We start from the raw sequence: 17954 nt of genomic DNA, 5'->3' as shown, positions 1-17954 counted from the left end.
TAGCTTGAAGAGGAAACCAGTTATCACATACTCATGTGACGTTAATAGCAACTAATGGCTACTGAGTACATATTATGTACTCAGTACTTCCTGACTTATGTAGATTATCTCATTTATTCTTCATAAAGGCTTTGCTCTAATAGCTAGAAAGGAGAAAATCAATCATCCCATTACATTACTATATGTACTGTTATATTAATAGTAATAATAGTTATTACGTATGCCAGTTATATACTATATGCCAGGCCCTGAATTGAACACATTCTCTCATTTAATATTTATTATTATTTTTTAAGGATTTTATTTATTTATTTGAGAGAGAGAGGGAGAGACTGCAAATACAAGTAGGTGGCTGGGGCAGCGGGAGGAGAAGCTCCCTGCTAAGCAGGGAGCCCAATGTGGAGCTCGATCCCAGGACCCTGGGATCATTACCAGAGCTGTAGGCAGACCCTTACCCGACAGAGCCACCTAGGCACCCCTCTCATTTAATCTTTAAATGAAACCAACAGAGAAGTATTATTATTTCCTAAGGTAGGCTAATTCTTGTTGTTGTTTAGAGGCTGGGGAGGGGCAGAGGGAGTAAGAGACAGAAAACGCTAAGCAGGCTCCTCACCCAGCAGTAGCCCAACAGCAGGGGTCCATCTCACAATCCTGAGATCACCAGCCTGAAATCATGACCTGAGCTGAAAGCCAGAGTCAGAGGCTTAGTCAACTGAGCCACCCCGGCACCTCTAAGGTATGCTAATTCTAAAGTGGCCCCAGTGAGCCTCCTCTTGGTATTTATATTCTTGCATAATAGAATGTGGCAAAGTGATGGGATATCAGTTTTGTGATTAGATTACAAAAGACAATGCCTTCTGTCTTGCTAGCAGTCTCTCTCTTCATGACCCTCCCTCTTGCCCTCTTGCTTCCTTACTCTAATGACATAAGCTGCCCTGTTTTGAGATGTTTCATGGAGAGACCTTCATGACAAGGTACGGAGGCTCATGAGGACCTAAGGCCTTAGCCTCAAGCCTATGAGCTACTGACTTCTGCCAACAATGACGTGAACCCGCTGAGGACAGACCCATTCCGACGGAGCCTTCAGATCACTGCAGCCTTGCAAGACACTCAGAACCAAAGGACTCAGTTAAGGGGCATCAGAATTTCCACAGAAATGGAGATAATAAATGTTGATTTAAGTTACTAAATTTGGGGGTAACTTGTTATGCAGCAAAAGATAACTAACACATCCCATTTTGTAGAAGAAGAAACTGACGCTTGGGGAACATGGATCAAATTTCCCAAAGTCACACGGCCGTAAAAATGGCAGAGCCAGGATTTGAACACCTTTAGGTTGAAGAGTCTTAGCTCCGGGGCGCCTGGGTGGCTCAGTGGGTTAAGCTTCTGCCTTTGGCTCAGGTGGTGATCTCAGGGTCCTGGGATGGAGCCCCACATCAGGCTCTCTGCTCGGTGGGGAGCCTGCTTCCCTCTCTCTCTGTGCCTGCCTCTCTGACTACTTATGATCTCTATCTGTCAAAAAAATAAAATCTTTTTTTTAAAAAAAGAGTCTTAGCTCACAAATCTACTTTCTTACGTAATTCTAAGAGATTGGAAAAGTGGAGTTCTAGAAGGCATTCTACTCTCTGAAATCTTTGGAGCGTAGCCATGTTTCCAGGAAACTCTTTGTGTGTGGAACAGGGATGGACAAAAGTTTAAATGGTGCTCAAAAGCCCACTCCCTGCTGCGGAAGAATGGCTGGTCCACCCACAGATCTAGTGATAGTAACCCGGGGCTGCATTCAACAGCATAAAGGCAGAGCTAAGAGAGGCGGCCCATCCATTTTATAAGCACTCAAGCTATCTTATCTCTAAAATGCAAGGTGGGTAAAAGGGTATACAATTTTTTCTTGAGGATGAAAATGCACGCATTACATAATGAAGAGGTCTGGTGTGCTATTTAAAAATCATATGGGGGCGCCTGGGTGGCTTAGTCAGTTAAACATCCAACTCCTGGTTTCAGCTCAGGTCCTGATCTCAGGGTTGCGAGACTGAGTCATGTGTCGGGCTCCATGCTCACTGTGGAGTCTGCTCGAGATTCTTTCCCTCTCCTCCCCTCCTGCGCCCCCCCCCCCAATAAATAAATAAAAATCTTGAAAAAAAAATCTTATGACCTCTAGCATTGGAAAGCAAATGGTTTTGCCTGAGAGAAACCAATTTTCACTTTTTTTTTTTTTAATCTTTTCCCATCCATGGAAGAAGCCTTGAACTTTGAAACCACAGTGCTTTGTTCCAGCATGGATAGTAGCTTGGCATTCCTCCGTGTTGTATCTCTCCAGTTTGAGAGGGTGAAAACATCTTCTGGACAGTTTCCCTTTCTTTTCAGTTTCCCGAGCTTCATGCCAGTGGTCACCTTTATAAAATCAAATAAAGATATTCTTGTTGGTTGGCTGAATAGATCTTGTCAGCTTTGCCCTGATGCCAGAGCAGCAGGTTTTGGAGCTCAGGGAGGACTTCCAAGTGGCAGTAGAGCAAAGATCCCATAGGGTAAAGTTCGGATATGGTTCTTTGAGCCAGCGACAGAGGCTGCACTCCGTTGGTGTCATTGTGTAACCTGGTGTAAAGTCCACAGCAGGGGGTGGGGGGTAGGACTCTAAGCCAGTTCAGCAGTCTGCGGCCTCTTGGCTCTGTCTAGCTCTCCTTACTCTATTCTCTGCTGGCTTTCCCCCACCCCCCACCCCCCATCCCTTCATCCCTGTCCTTCTCCATCTTCAGGGATCCCTAATTCAGGGAACTATCTCTTATCAAATCCTTTGGCTTGCTTCCAACTACTAGAAGCAGGCAACTTCTGCACTCGTCTGCTCTCTGAATGATTTTCTTCTCTACCAGATACGTTTGTTTCTCTAATCCATTTGGAATTGTGCGTAGAATCCAAGGAAGGGGTGGGAGAAACCCAAAACCCCCCAGAAAAGAGCTTTTCCCTTGTGAGATTGCCTCTTGGACTAAAAGAGCGAAGAAAGGAAACCAGGATTCTGCCCCTTGGAAAAGTGACGTGAGGAAAAGAGGGCAGAAAGTAATGTCAGCATGCACTGGAGCCCAGGGCAAATCGTGCCACTCCTTAGACATCAGGACATCACTCCAAGTCCTTCATTGTCTACTTAATCAGGATTTATAAAGTCTGTTTTTGCCTTTAATATACCTGCTATCCTGGTCTTGCTCAAGTGGCTCTGAGCAGATATCATCGGCACCACCTCCACTGTGAGCCTCACAACACAAAGATGCAGACGCCCCAACTCCAGTGTTCTTGCTTTCTAAAGTGGGGTCTTAAGAGTAGTGAAGAGGGGCGCAGGGGTGGCTCATTGGGTTAAAGCCTCTGCCTTCGGCTCAAGACATGATCCCAGGGTCCTGGGATCGAGCCTCACGTTGGGCTCTCTGCTCCGAGGGGAGCCTTCTTCCTCCTTTCTCTGCCTGCCTCTCTGCCTACTTGTGATTTCTCTCTCTCTGTCAAATGAATAAAATCTTTAAAAAAAAAAAAAAAAAGTAGTGAAGACATAGCACCAGAAAGAAAAGAGAGTCTGTCTGGCTGGCTGAATTACCTTAGAAGGTCTCCTTGTGCGTGCAAAATCAAAATTTTATTTATTTATTTTATTATTTTATTTTTTAAAGCTTTTATTTATTTTTTGACAGAGAGACAGAGAGCGAGCACAAGCAGGGGGAGCACTAGGTAGAGGGAGACAGAGAAACAGGCTCTCTACTGAGTAGACAGCCCTGATGTGGAGCTCAATCTCAGGACCCTGGGATCATGATCTGAGCTAAAGGCAGATGCATACCCAGCTAAGCCACCCAGGCACCTCCTGCACGGACTTCAATAACACAATAAATAGCTTTTTTGGTGGATCAAAGAATGTTCCTTAAAACCTCCCTTCTTGAAGATTTTTTTTTCTCTTCTTCCTGGATTGAAGATGTTTGTTTTACATTTCTTATCTGATTTTCACAGGGAATGGTAGCGGTAGAAGTGTATATATGTACGTATGAGTGAAAACATTTATGAATGCTTTTTTTTTTTTTCAGTGTATGGGCTAGAATGAATAGCTGACCTTTGTGGCAGTATTCCTAGTTTTGTGATAGTAGTTTTGTTGAGTTCCTGAACTTGATGGCAAGTCCTCTTAGTGAGACTGGCATAATTCTATGTTCTCTATGGCACCAAGTCACCGTGATTGTACAAGAGCCATTATTACCCAAAGTACCATAATAATGCCCATGCCCTCCTATGACGTAATTGTTTCCTATCTGCCAGGACATTAATTGCCTTCTAACTTGCTCTAAAATTGGTAGGTAGGGCAGACTGCCAAGACTAGAGAGAAGAAAACTGGTAATATATGAAAAGGCTGTGTAAAGGACATACTGATACCTCCTTCTCATTGGGGAATCTTCACATTTGCATGTTACTTCATTTGTTATGGATTTTAGCTCAGGCTTGCCTTATGTCTTGGCTTCTACCTTATCATGGTCAATGTCTGATCTTTCCTTTAACTGAATGATTCAGACATCTCTGAAGTTATTTTGTCTTTTTCACTTTCCATTTACAGGCTTTTTATGAGTCACTGAATTGAAGGGGAGGTTATTTCTAAATTGGAAGGTGAGGATGAGGGAAGGGGGAGGAAAGTTCCGGAAAATAACCAGGAAAAGACACCTTATTGTTATAGTTACTGGGGAATGATTTCCGCTTAGTTTGGTGATAGGTGGTTTATTAAAACTTGACTAAAAATATAAGCTAGAAAATAGACAATTTTTCCCCCCTGGATAACAGTGCAGTTTTAGACTATTTGTAGCTTGCTCTGCAAAGGACAGAAGAGTGAATAGAAGAGATGTGGGACAAAGAGTTAGCAGGAAGAACAAAGGGGCAAAGCACAAAATTTCTAAAGTCCAGATTCTCAGTTCCACAGAAGTTCCCAACCATAAGGTAATGCTTGTGAAGAGGTACCTCTTTGACTGTCCCAATCCATCCCTGGGTATGTTTCACGGTCCATGGGTTTGTGCATTATAGGTAGAGTTGTAAGGAAGGTACATTTAAATCTGACTTAGACATTTAAAGAGTAATCAGGCCAGCATTTTATTATTTAGGAGCAGGAAAAGTGGGTGGAAATGAAAAAGAAAAGCAAAATCTAATGATGGATATATTTCTAGGAGCACAAGAGTTTTTATAGCAACACCAGATTTCTCAAAAATGCCTACTGTGACTTGTACCCGAATGAATAAAAAACGCAATCATTTATTCTTGTGCATTGTGCCAATGTAAGAAAAGGGCTGCAATTCATCCAATGGTCCTAATTTAGACTGTTAGGAAGAGGAGAGGTTGGGGAAAAAAAAGACAAGCTTTTCAAGTATCTGACACACATCTAGTATGGCTATTTAAGAACTGCTGAACATAAAAATCAAGTTGGGAGAAGGTGGGAGGAACTGAATTCTCATTTCCAGAGCATCACAAGGGTAGATGTGGTGCGTTTAGTCCCAACCTGCCGATGGTGGCTGCTTGGTCACTTGACAGGAGCCAGCTAGGGCTGAGTCTGAAAGCTAGAGAACGCTCAACACGCCACTCCAGTTTATTAACGACGTTTTACTGGCAACAGAAGCCACTGATTTCTGCTAAATAAACGGTTGTGCTTTGCCCTTTAGCATGGAGACTTCTGGAAAGAACTTCAAGGAAACTGAGTACATTTGGGACTTTCAAGAAGAAATTTTTATCTGTGTGCTTTCCTCCCAAGGAGTTGGAAAACACGCCTCAAATACAATCTCTGATGTTGGTATTTTGTTAAGTATTACCCTATAAACTAGCAGTGATAAACTTCTCTTTATAGGAAGGAAACTGGCGAAAGGGATGGGTATACCGCGTGAATTCTACAACAAAGAGTTAACCCCTCCCGGGTAACCTCGGCTCTGAGCGTCTGCCCGTTCCTTGCTTTCTACTGCGCAACCAAACTGTGCCCGAGCTTGAACCAACCATGACCATCACATCCCTTGCCAGTTGACTTAACAGACGCTTTTGGCAGCCTATCATAACTTCGAACTGCCCAACCATCAACCAATGACAACTAGAGCTTGGTCCTGGGCTCTCCGGGTCCGAACGGGGGCTAATACCGGGTCCCGGAAAAGGGGCGGTGAGGAAGCTATGACGGACGGCTGCGCTCGGCCAATCAGGACAGAAAACCGCCTCCCCACTATCCAATGGAGAGGTAGAAAGTATGAAATGGGGTGGGCCTGTTGTCATGGGGGAGGTGGTGGCGCTTGGTGGCTACTGGCGGCCGAGGTAGAGGCAGTGGCGCTGGAGTTGGTTGGGGGCAGCGTCAGGTGAGTGCCGGTATCGCGGGCTTGGGGTCTGGGGGCCGTCGCGGGGCGGAAACTCCACCTCGGTGCTCCGGAGGCAGAGGCCAGAAGAAGGGGCCTTGGACTGTGGGCCGGGTCGGGCCGGGGCCAGGGCGGCGGCGGCGGCGGCGGCGGCGGCTGCGGCGAGTTCGCGCTGACTGGGCTGGTGGGAGAATGGCCCGGTTCCCGGCGGCGGAGTTCGGGTTGGCAAGATAGGCTGGGGCCGGACCCTAGTGTTTCTGGTCTGGAGCTCTCTTGGGACGTCCCGCTGCTTGGGTCTGGGGCACTGAGCGGCGGCCGGTGTGTGAGGGGTAAAACCCCTCGGGAGACGGGAGCGGACGGGGTCCTGGGCGGGGGAGGGGGTGGATGACCCGGGGTGACTGGCAACGACCTGGTCCGAGGACCAGGTGACTTGGGAATACGCACCCAGCACAGCTTGGGTGCGAGGGAGCAGAGGAACCCGGGAATCCCAGGAGCGGCCCGAGCGGGGAGAGCTGGGGGGCCAGGAAACTGGGAGTGGCCAGGGTCCGAGGGAGCCGGGAGACCGCGGGCGGTCAGGGTTCGGAGTGACAGTGGGCGGCCTGGGTCCGAGCGAGGGGGTCGAGGAAAGGCGGGTTGCGGGGGGGAGGGGTTTGCTGGGGACCCGCTGGGGACCCTCTGTGGAGGGCAACTGTCGGAGGGTGGAGGGCTCCCGGGGGAGTCCGGAGCCGCGGGTTTTAGGAGGGTGGGACCTGTGGAGACCTTGAACAGCTGGGCTTGAGCCGGAGCGCCCTGCCCCCACTGCTGGTCTGGGATGGGATACCCAGGACTGGACTGGGAGCTCCTGGTCTGAGGATCCGCGGGGGATCAGGGATCCTCGAGGAGTAGCTCGGATTCGATACTAGGGTGAGGGGGTCTACTGGGGAGTGGAAGTTGTCTCAGTTGGAGAGAAGTCAAGCAAAATGACACAGGGGTGGGCGGGGAGAAATAATTTCCTTGTAGGAAGCGCGTAGTTAGATAGGGCGTAGTTGGAGGGAACGAGAAAGTTGGTCAGGAAGAGAGTGGTGGTCTTGTGGAAACTGGCCAGAATAGTAGGTGGGAGAAATTAGCATTGTGGCCATTAGTAGATTTTAAGGACTAAAGAAATAGAAGAAACTTTGGCTTCGTATATACTCAGATGTAAGAGAAAAAGCGCCTAAAAGGGTTAAGTGGCTTGCGTTCCAGTGCTTTAGGAAAAAAATGTTTTAGAATGACACCAGTGATTAGAAAATGAGGACGTTGACGGAAGGGTGAATTTGAAAGGGAAAAGAAGAGAAGTAGCTGAAACTAAGGGAGTAAAACGGGGGACTTGATCAGAAAGAGGGGAGTCATGAAAGGATGGACATACCCTGGCCAAATTACAAATAAATTTGAATTCAAGTTCCACCACTTAGCTTGGACAGTTTAACCTCTCTGTGCAAGTTTCCTCGTCTGTATAATAGGGATAATAATAGTCTCTATTTCATAGGGTTGTTTTTTCACATGAGTTAATGTTTGTAGAACTTTGAGAATAGTGGCTGCCACGGAGTGAGTGAGCCGTGGGTACTTACTGACTGGATTGTTAAATAAAGGAAAAAGACCAGGGATTTTTTATGCTGTGGTTCTCAAACCTTAGTTTACACCAGAAACATTTTGGGCTTGGTAAAATACGGACTGCTGGCCCCCTCCAGAGTTTCTAATTCAGTAAGTTTGGAGTGGGTCCTGCGAATTTGCATTTATCTCAGGTGATGCTTTTGTTGGTCAGAGGATCACACTTTAAAAACCACTTGCTTCCATGAAAACAATAATAATGTAGCAACCTTAAAATATCTGTGTCTCCTGCTAGAGACAAGTGGAGGCAGATTGCCAGAATGACCCAAATATAAGGGATACCCTCTGAGAAGCCTGTGTTTTTCAAACTGTGGATCATGATTTATTAGTAATTTATAAAATCAAGTTAGTGGGTTACCATGGCATTGAAAATAAAGTGAAATAGAACAGAATTGCAGTTTCCTTGGTAAGGAAAAGTATTGTTTGGGACATTTTTCTCATATATGTGTGTTCTAGGTCACAATGTAAAATGTATTTCTTACAGGCAAAAGAGTTTAAAAAACTGTTTTGAGCCATGCAGTGCAGCAAAAGTGACCCTTCAGGAGGGGGTTTTTAGGACTGGGTTTATTATTTATGTCTTTATTTTTCTTTTTTTGGTAATTTGTCTCCGGTGGAGACATTCTATTACATTTATTCTTCTGATTAGGTTTCTCTTATGTTTGCTTGATCACATATTGTGTTGTGCCTCTTTTTAGATACTGAGAATCTTTGGTATGAGGACTTAAGGAAATGTGAGGCAGAGAAATGAAATCGAGTGGTGTTTCTTAGATGTGGTACACCTTTGTTTCACTATGCCTTCTTGTTTATCCTTTCTTTTTATACCACTGTACTGTAAAGCACTGTTTGTAAAAAACCCAAGTATACAATAGACATATTGCTGAAATGGACTGGTTTGAGAAGAGTTCTTGTATAGAAAATAAGCAAAAAACAAGTAAAACCCATTTCAAAGGAGAAAAACAAAGGAGTGTTTCCTTTTTAAAAGAGTGGGAGTTATTTAAAGCTTCTTGTGGCCTTACATTAATACAAAACATATAATATAGAAGCATTTTTAAGGGAATCAGATATACTTTTGTATTTTAGATTTCTAGGTTTCTGAAGAGCGAAGAAAGTGGTAATAATCCACAGTAAAATGCACCTGGGATAGAGGCCTAACTACAAAGTAAATAGTTTATTAAGCAGGAGCTTTTGTTTTGATGTTTTTCTCCCTTGAGAATGAACTGTATGTGGCATGTGTTGTAAATTTAACTTGTTTGAGGGATTTAAGTGTAATCTACAGTAACTTTTTAAAGCTGAAGAATATGTATGTATTTTCTGTGCTGTCTTTGGTTTGATATTTCTTCTATAAAAACCTAGATGGTTTATATTTAGGAAGAGTTGATTTAGGTTAGTTTTTGTGGATATAAGAACTGAGAAAGCAGTATGGAAAACAGAGATTCTTACAGTTTTCCTTAAAATTTTTAATCCAAGGGATTTATGTAACCCTTTCATTAATGTTTTATGAAATTGTAAAGAAACTCTTGGTGTAGCTTTGCATTAGGATTAAAAAAAAATTATTTGAGAGAGAGAGGGAGAGAGGGAGGGAGAGTACATGAGCAGGGGCGGGGGAGAGGGAAAAGCAGACCTTTGCTGAACAAGGAGCCTGAATCAGGGCTGGATTCCCAGGATCCTGGGATCACAGCCTGAGCTGAAGGCGGATGCTTAACTTTCTGAGCTACCCAGAAGCCCCACATTAGGATTTTTTAACATAATTTCTTGTCTCTCAAAAATAATTTCTCTTAGATTTTTATGTTTCATTAAAATTTCAATTTTTGTTTTGAAGACTACAAAACATAAAATCATTACATATTTGAGGGGCGCCTGGGTGGTTCAGTGGGTTAATGCCTCTGCCTTCGGCTCAGGTCATGATCTCAGGGTCCTGAGATCGAGCCCCACATCGGGCTCTCTGCTCGGCGGGGAGCCTGCTTCCCTCTCTCTCTCTCTCTGCCTGCCTCTCTGCTTCCTTGTGATTTGTCTGTCAAATAAATAAATAAAATCTTAAAAAAAAAATCATTACATATTTGAATTGAAAAACACAGTCTTTTCACAGAATAAAATTACTGATTTTTATGACAAAGTTTCTAAGGATGAAAGCTTTTGAATTCCTTGCATTGCATTACATGGAGTATTCCTACCACCAAAATGGTCGTTCTGTAAGGCACTGTGCAGTTGGTGGGCACATTTGTAGAGATCATTCAGTTTTTTACTGACTGATGGAGGAATGTAAAATCTTAATAATTGAGTGTGGGAAAATATGAAAGTTCATTCTTTGTGAACATTCAACCAGTTTGATTACTTGCTTCTTAATAAATGGACTTTATTCAGTCGACTTATTATTCACCCATAATTTAATCACACTTATCTATGAATAGCTCTGATTGCTCAACTTACTTTACAGTGAGATTTGTTAATCTGTAGTTGAATGAATGGTGGTTTTTAAATCCCAAAGAAACTTTATGTTCCAGACTGTACGATTTAGTGAGACTTAATTTCATATATTAAAGAAAATTCAAGTAAATGATTTTAAAAAGTAGAAGTTCAATTAACACTAGTTAATTAAATTTATTTTCTATTTCAGTAGCGTTTTCTCCTCTTTTGTTAATAGCTTCCAGTCTGCTCTCTCTGCTTCTAGCCTTTATACAGTAAACCCTAATGGAAACTTTGGTGCCTGAAAAATCTAGTTTGTAAAAGTAGAGAAACGTGCCTGGTTTTCAGTTTGCTGAGAGAACTACTTTTATCAGGAAAGGTCCTGTGGTAAACGTATCACCTTAAAAAAAAAAGTTTTATTTAATAGAGTACTTGAAAACCAGCATTTTATTTTGGGCTTGCCATAACGTCTATTGTGTTTGATAGATTTTGATTTTCACAGAACGGCTCCTGAATTCTCCCAGTTTCTGAACTCTGATACATGGTTCCTTGATAGGGCTAGAGAGAATGGAAACAGTTGTACTCCTTAAATATTAAAAAAGAATTTTGCTATCTTATTTTTTTTTAATCTTGACATTAAAATAAATCCTTTTGTTTGCCAAGAGAATTTGTTTCAGTAATACAACCTATTGGAAATTTTATTATTAAAGTTAGAAATACTATATAAAGCCTTAGGATACTTGTTCAGATGTGAGACACCGGTTCTGATAAGTAGGATGTCCTTATGATACTGCTATGTATTTTTGAGAATGTAAAATATCCACAGTTGAAATCTTGGGGCAAAAGAAGGATTGAAACTAAGGAAGAATGAGGAGAATACGGACATGTGTTTAAGGAGGAGTCTGGAGGATCTGTAGGAAGTATGTCTAGAGTAGTGAGCCACTCTTGGCAGTTTTCCTAGAGTGACATATGTAAAGGAGGATGATCCTATTTGCAGCATTCTCCCATGGACGTATTTTTTGTTCTGTGCAGTTTCCACTGCTTGCCATGACTCTTCCTTTGTTATCTTCCACTCGGGAAAGCAGGTCAGAATGCAAGTGAATAGACTGAGAATTGCTAGTCCTAGAGGATAGGAGCCTGGGCAGGACCATGTGGAATTAGGAGGCTGGACACTTGTCTCTGCTTCTGTAGCTCTTCCGAATAGGTCCCTAGCAATTGTCCCTAGGCCAAACCATACCACTTGTCCTTCCCAGTGAAGTCTGGGATTAAGCAGTGGGAAGAGACCCCCTGTCATCTAAATGGGTTACCAAGGAGCTGGTGTATTAATAATTAGTGTTCAGTGACTTCCCCTTCTCTCACCACCAAATCTCTGTTTCTCCTCGCTGGCTGATTCCTTATGTTCTCCTAATCAGGATCAAAGTCCTGAGTTCTCTGATTAGATAGCAAAATTTTAATTGTGGTAACTTGTTTATAGTAAGGTACATATAGTTAATTAGGAAAATGATTATCAGATTCTTCTCCAGTTATTTAGGGAGGAAGAAGGATTGAAAGCTGTGGAAAGTCCTGAATAAGGGCAAAGTCAGGGAAGCCAGCAACACAGGGAAATATAATATTAGGTTGACTTCAGAAACTTAAACTTCAATCTTGAGTTCTTGACTCTGTTGTCTTATTTTTAGTACCATCTGTTGAATAACTTGGATCTTTCTTTGAATTCAGTTATATTTTTTGCCTTTAAGTCACAGTAAAATTCTTAATTATTTATACCCAGATTAGCAATGTTATAACTAATTCCTAAATTCTTTTCGGTTTGAAGCATAGCTATGGAACCTGTTAGATAAATTTTTCATTAGATCTTACTTCTGGGTTTTTTTAAGCTAATATTTAAGTATCGAATCTCCTTGGCATTGAGTATCCTTAACATAGTGTGGCAGTTCTCAATCTGCAAATCTTTGAATTGGGGTGGATGTTGTACAGTTAATTCATTTGCTCATCAAATGTTATCTGACAAAAAGTAGTCAGTAGTAGACAAAAGTAGTAAGTTCTAAAAATATAATTATACTTAAAAATATGTATATACTTAGAACTTACTACTTTTATATATATGCATATGCATATGTTATCCATATTATATAAATGTTGAATGAATTAAATTTTTTATTTTGAAGGTTAGACTGAATTCATAGAAGCTTTGGTTGTTTTGACTATTTGCTTTGTCAGTGGATATTGAATATTCAGCTGTTATCATATAGGGATTAGATACTATTTTGACTTTTTAAAAAATTTTAATTTTTTTTTTTACTATTTTGACTTTTAAAAAGGTTCATCCTTTAAAGCTCTTAGCCTGCTTTTTCTATCTTTTCCTTACCCAAATGTGCCATTTTAGAAATCCTAGTATACTTCTGTTTCCCCCAACATGGTGTATGCATTCTTTTTCCTCTCTTTTGGGCAGCTTTATTCAGGTATAATTGACATACAATGAAATTGCAGATGTTTTAGGTATACGGTTTGATGAGTTTTTACCTATTTATCCACCACAATCAAGATAAGGAACATACTTAACCATTCTAAAAGTTTCCTTGTGCCTGTTTATAATCTATCTCTCCCTTTCCACCCTTAGAGGTAACCACTAATCTGTCATAGATTATCTGCATTTTCTAGAATTTTATGTAAAGATAATTGTAGTATGTACTTTTTTTGATAGGGAGGTCTGGCTTCTTTCACTCAACCTAATTTATTTGAGATTTATCCATGTTATTTTGTGCATCAGGAGTTTATTCCTTTTTAATGTGGAGGAGTATTCCAATATATAGTTATATCACAGTTTAAAAAATCTCTTGTTGATAGACATTGGATTTTTTCCAGTTTTTGGCTGTTCACACAAAGCTGTTATGAACATTCCTGTACAAGTTTTTTTTTTTTTTTTTTTTAAAGATTTTATTTATTTATTTGACAGGCAGAGAGAGAAGGGGAAACACGCTCCCTGCTGAGCAGAAAGCCTGATGTGGGCTCAATCCCAGGACCCTGGGATCACAACCTGAGCTGAAGGCAGAGGCTTTAACCCACTGAGCCACCCTGAGCTCCTGTACAAGTTTTTATATGGACATGTGTTTTCATTTTTTTTTTTTTTTTAAGATTTATTTATTTGAGAGCTCGCACATGTGGAAGGCAGAAAGAGAGAACCCTAAGCACACTCCCCACCGAGTGCAGAGCCTGACTGGGGCTCCATCCTGCGACCCATGAGATCATAACCCTGGTGGAAACCAGGGGTCAGTGGCCCAACCAACCAAGCCATCCAGGGGTCCCTTCATTTTTTGGGGTGTATCTCTAGTAGTAGTAGAATTTCTGGTTTATATGGTAACTCAGTTTTCCAAAGCAGCTATATATGCCATTTTATATTTCTACCAAGAGAGGCAGTGAGCATTCCAGAGAGCATTCTACATCCTCACCTACACTTGTTATTACTTTTGGTTTTTTATTACAGCTATCCTAGTAGATGTGAAGGGATAACTCGTTGTGGTATTCCTTTGAATTTCCCTGATGGCTAATGAGAATTTTTTCATGGGTTTATTGCCTGTTTATCTTCTTTGGAGAAATGTTTTTTGGGTCCCTTTCCCAATTAAAAAATGGGGTTGGGACGCCTGGGTGGCTCAGTTGGTTAAGCAGCTGCCTTTGGCTCAGGTCATGATCCCAGCGTCCTGGGATCGAGTCCCACATCGGGCTCCTTGCTCCGCAGGGAGCTTGCTTCTCCCTCTGACTCTGCCTTCCACTCTGTTTGCCTGTGCTCGCTCTCGCTCGCTCTCTCTCTGACAAATAAATAAAATCTTTAAAAAAAATGGGGTTATTTGCCTATTATTACGTAGTGTGAGTTGTAAAAATATATATTCTGGACACAAGTCCCTTATGGATACTGGATTTGCAACTAATTTCTTTCTTCCTTCGTTCTTTTCCTTCCTCTCCTTTTCTTTCTATTCTGTTCTATTCCTTTCCTTTCCTTCCTCCCTTCCTTTCTTTGAAAGTGTATTTATCTATTTATTTTGTAATCTCTATACCCAACATGGGGCTCTAGCTCATGACCCCAAGAACAAGAGTCACATACTCTTCTGACTGAACCAGCCAGGGACCTTTGTTACAAAAGTTTAGTAAACTATTCTGCTTTGTTACTAATTCTTCCAAGTAGCAGTTTGTTGGCCTTTTGGTCTAGTGTGGCAGTTGGGGTCATGGTGCCAAGGGAAGCATTTTAGAGTTGCAGGAGTGGTTTATAAATGAATCCACTGATCTAAATATCTGATTGTGTAATTTCATCCTTACATTGTTTCATACTTGGACATTGAATGAAGTTCAGGTGTCATTTTTCTCCTGACAGTGCACCCATGTGTCCATAGTTCTATAGAAGCTTCAGTGTTGGACCTTTAATGGAAATCAGGGTCAGATTTTTAAACATCTTACTTAAGGGAAGAGTAGTTTCTATTATACCCATTCTTTTTTTCCCCCCTACTCTCCCTACCTCCCTCTTCATTTTTTTGTTTTTGTTTTTTCTTAAGATTTACTCTATTTTTAAAACAATTTACTTATTTGTGCGTGAGAGAGAACTCACACGCAAGCAGGCAGAAGGAGAAGGCTCACCACTGATCAAGGTGCGTGATGCAGTTGATCCCAAGACTCTGGGATTGTGACTTGAGCTGAAGGTAGAAGCTTAACCAACTGAGCCACCCAAGCATCCCAAGATTTATTTATTTTAGAGGGAAAAAGCATGTGTGCAAGCATGAGCAGAGGGAGAGAGAGAATCTCTAGCTGACTGCTTGCTGAGTGGGGATGACACACATGGGGGCTTGATCCTGGGGACCCCAGAGATTAGGACTTGAACTGAAATCAAGAATCAGAGGCTTAACTGACTGAGCCACCCAGGTGCCCCTCCCCTCTTTAACTCACCTACCCTAGTACCTTTTTATCTAAAGAAGAAACTTTTGAATTAAGCACATAGCCTTTTCCTGAGGGAAAATAAAATACTAAGGCCTTATTATTTAAATTGGAAATTCAAGGAAATGTTCTATAGTGATGATTAAAACATTATAGAGGAAAAATTTTAAGGATTTTAATTAACTTTGGTAAATTCAAAATCAAGAATTAGTATAACTAATATCATAGTTTTCTTTCCCATGTAATAATCTTAGTTGAAGTTGAGAAATAGCATGGTATTTTCCTTTTCGTTTAAAATATAATATAAATGTAATTCTTTTACAGTTTGTGTGATTTACTTAGCATTTTCAGATAAACTGATTCTCTTTTTTTTTGAAGATTTTTATTTCTTTATTTGACAGAGAGATCAAGAGGAGGCAGAGGAGGCAGGCAGAAGGAAGGGGGAAACAGGCTCCCAGCTGAGTAGAGAGCCTGATGCAGGACTCGGAGATCATGGCCTGAGCCAAGGGCAGAGGCTTAACCTACTGAGCCACCCAGGTGCCCCTAAATTGATTCTTTGTTTAAAGAACATTTAACGGGAACTTCTGTATGGCTCAGTTGGTTAAGTGACCAACTCTTAACTTCCACTCAGGTCCTAATCTCATGGGTTGTAAGATCCAGCGTTGGGTTGGGTCTCTGAGCTCAATGGAGAGTCTGCTCGAGATTCTATCTCTTCCTCCCCTTCTCTCTCTCCTTTTCAAGTAAGTCTTTTTAAATTTAATTTTATTTTTTGAAAAGATTTTGTTATTTGAGAGAGAGAGAATAAAAATCGAGAGGCAGTCTGAGAAGGGGAAAGGAAGAAGCAGGGACTCCAGGATCATGACCTGGGCTGAACTCAGTCGCTTAACCAACTGAGCCTCCCAGGTGCCTCAAGTAAATCTTAAAAAAAAAAAAAAAAAAAACCACAAACAAAAAACATTTAACACTAAATTGAGCTCTTTTTCCATATGTTTTAATAGGCATTATATTTTCTTTTTGGAGCTCTTAGGAGCAAAGGGAAAAGTATACATCTTTTACATGGTATTTGAATTTTGTGTGTTTCATTTCTCTTTGTGGAGTTCTGCTTTTTTAGAATATGAGGGCAGTACTTTGCCAAGTGAGAACTAATTTCCTGGGAAGGCAGGTTGCTGGCTTGACTTCTGGCTGTGCCTTAGTCCTATGCAAAATAATGAAATCACCTAATTTTTTCCTCTAATTCAAATTAAACATGATTGGTTTATATTTGCATTGTATTGAATTCTGTAACCTTTTCTTATAGATTTGTTAACGTACCTGGAAGGATTTTGACTTCATTTGTTAAGTTGGCTATTTGTATCTGAAATAATACTAATGATGTGTTCCTTCAATGAAGCTTCTTACTCTTTTGGTCTCCCCCTCTCCACAGTAGATGTAGTTAGTGTGGGATATCACTTGTGCTTTTTTTTTTTTTTTTTAAAAGATTTTATTTATTTATTTGACCCAGACAGAGATCACAAGTAGGCAGAGAGGCAGGCAGAGAGAGAGGAGAAAGCAGGCCCCCTGCTGAGCAGAGAGCCCGATTTGGGGCTTGATCCCAGGACCCTGGGATCATGACCTGCGCCAAAGGCAGAGGTTTTAACCCACTGAGCCACTCAGGCGCCCCTTACTTGTGCTTTTACAAGAAAGCCCAGACACTGAAATATAGTCATAATTTCTATGATATTGATCCTTCATTCTTTTTAAAAAGATTTTATTTATTTATTTTGAGAGAGAGTGTATGTACATGCACACATGTAAGTGAGGGAAAGGGCAGAGGGAGAGAGTGAATCGCAGGTTAACTGTACTCTGAGGGTGCAGCCCGATGAAAGGCTCAAGGCAGGGCTTGATCCCACCACCCAGAGCATGACCAGAGCTGAAATCAAGAGCTAGGCACTCAACCTAGTAAGCCACCCAGGTGCTCTGACCCTTCATTATTTTTTTTAAATGACATTAACATTTATTATCTATTTTTTCCTCATGCAGATTTTTACTGAACACATAATTTTGGAACTTGTTTTTTTTTTCTTTTTAATGTTCCACACTGGGCATCGTGCCCAATGCAGATCCTGAACCCATGACCCTGAGACCAAGACCAAGAGATGGTCACTTAACTGACTAAACCACCTAGGCACCCCTGGAACCTACCTTTTTTTTAAACATACATTTTAATATCATAATTATTTGAAAACAGTTTAAAACAGCTGAGGAATATTCCATTAAAGAATATATCGTCATTTATACAAGGGATTTTCATAGTTTCACATTCAGATTATTAATTTCCAATTATTATAGACAAAACATCATAGAATATTGCTAAACATAGATCTTTGTCCACATTTCTATAATGTTAAGATAGATTTCTATAAGTGGAATTACCAAGTCAAGGTATACATTTCTGAGGGTTCTTAAGAGAGCAAAACATTGCATAATTCCTTTCTAGAAAGGTTGTACAAATTTATGTTTCCATTAACGGTGTATGAGGTTGAGATATATACCCTTGCCAGCAGTGTTATCATTTAAAAATATTTGCTAATTTGATAGGGAGAAAATAGTAACTAGTTTCTGAAATTTTTATTTTATCATTAGTGGAACATTTTAAATATTATCATTAGCCTTTAAGTATTTCCTTTAAGTGAAGTTATATTCCTG

The 17954-nt window shown here is 41.2% G+C and overlaps 1 protein-coding gene across 15 annotated transcripts in view; it reads left to right on the top strand.

Annotated features, from left to right (window-relative positions):
• Window positions 1-6203: 6203 nt before the first annotated feature.
• NUMB (NUMB endocytic adaptor protein) overlaps window positions 6204-17954 on the top strand; it is a 189783-nt gene continuing 178032 nt past the window's right edge. For 14 of the 15 annotated variants that reach the window (XM_082733439.1, XM_082733418.1, XM_082733431.1 and 11 more), the window contains exon 1: window positions 6216-6326. The gene's annotated coding sequence lies outside the window, so the exon portion shown is untranslated. Of the gene's footprint in view, window positions 6327-17954 lie in introns of all 15 variants that reach the window. The other variant, XM_082733429.1, reaches the window with a different exon arrangement.

Source organism: Mustela nivalis (assembly GCF_964662115.1).
Source record: "Mustela nivalis genome assembly, chromosome: 6".
NCBI lineage: Eukaryota > Metazoa > Chordata > Mammalia > Carnivora > Mustelidae > Mustela > Mustela nivalis.
This window is presented reverse-complemented; position numbering and strand designations above follow the sequence as displayed.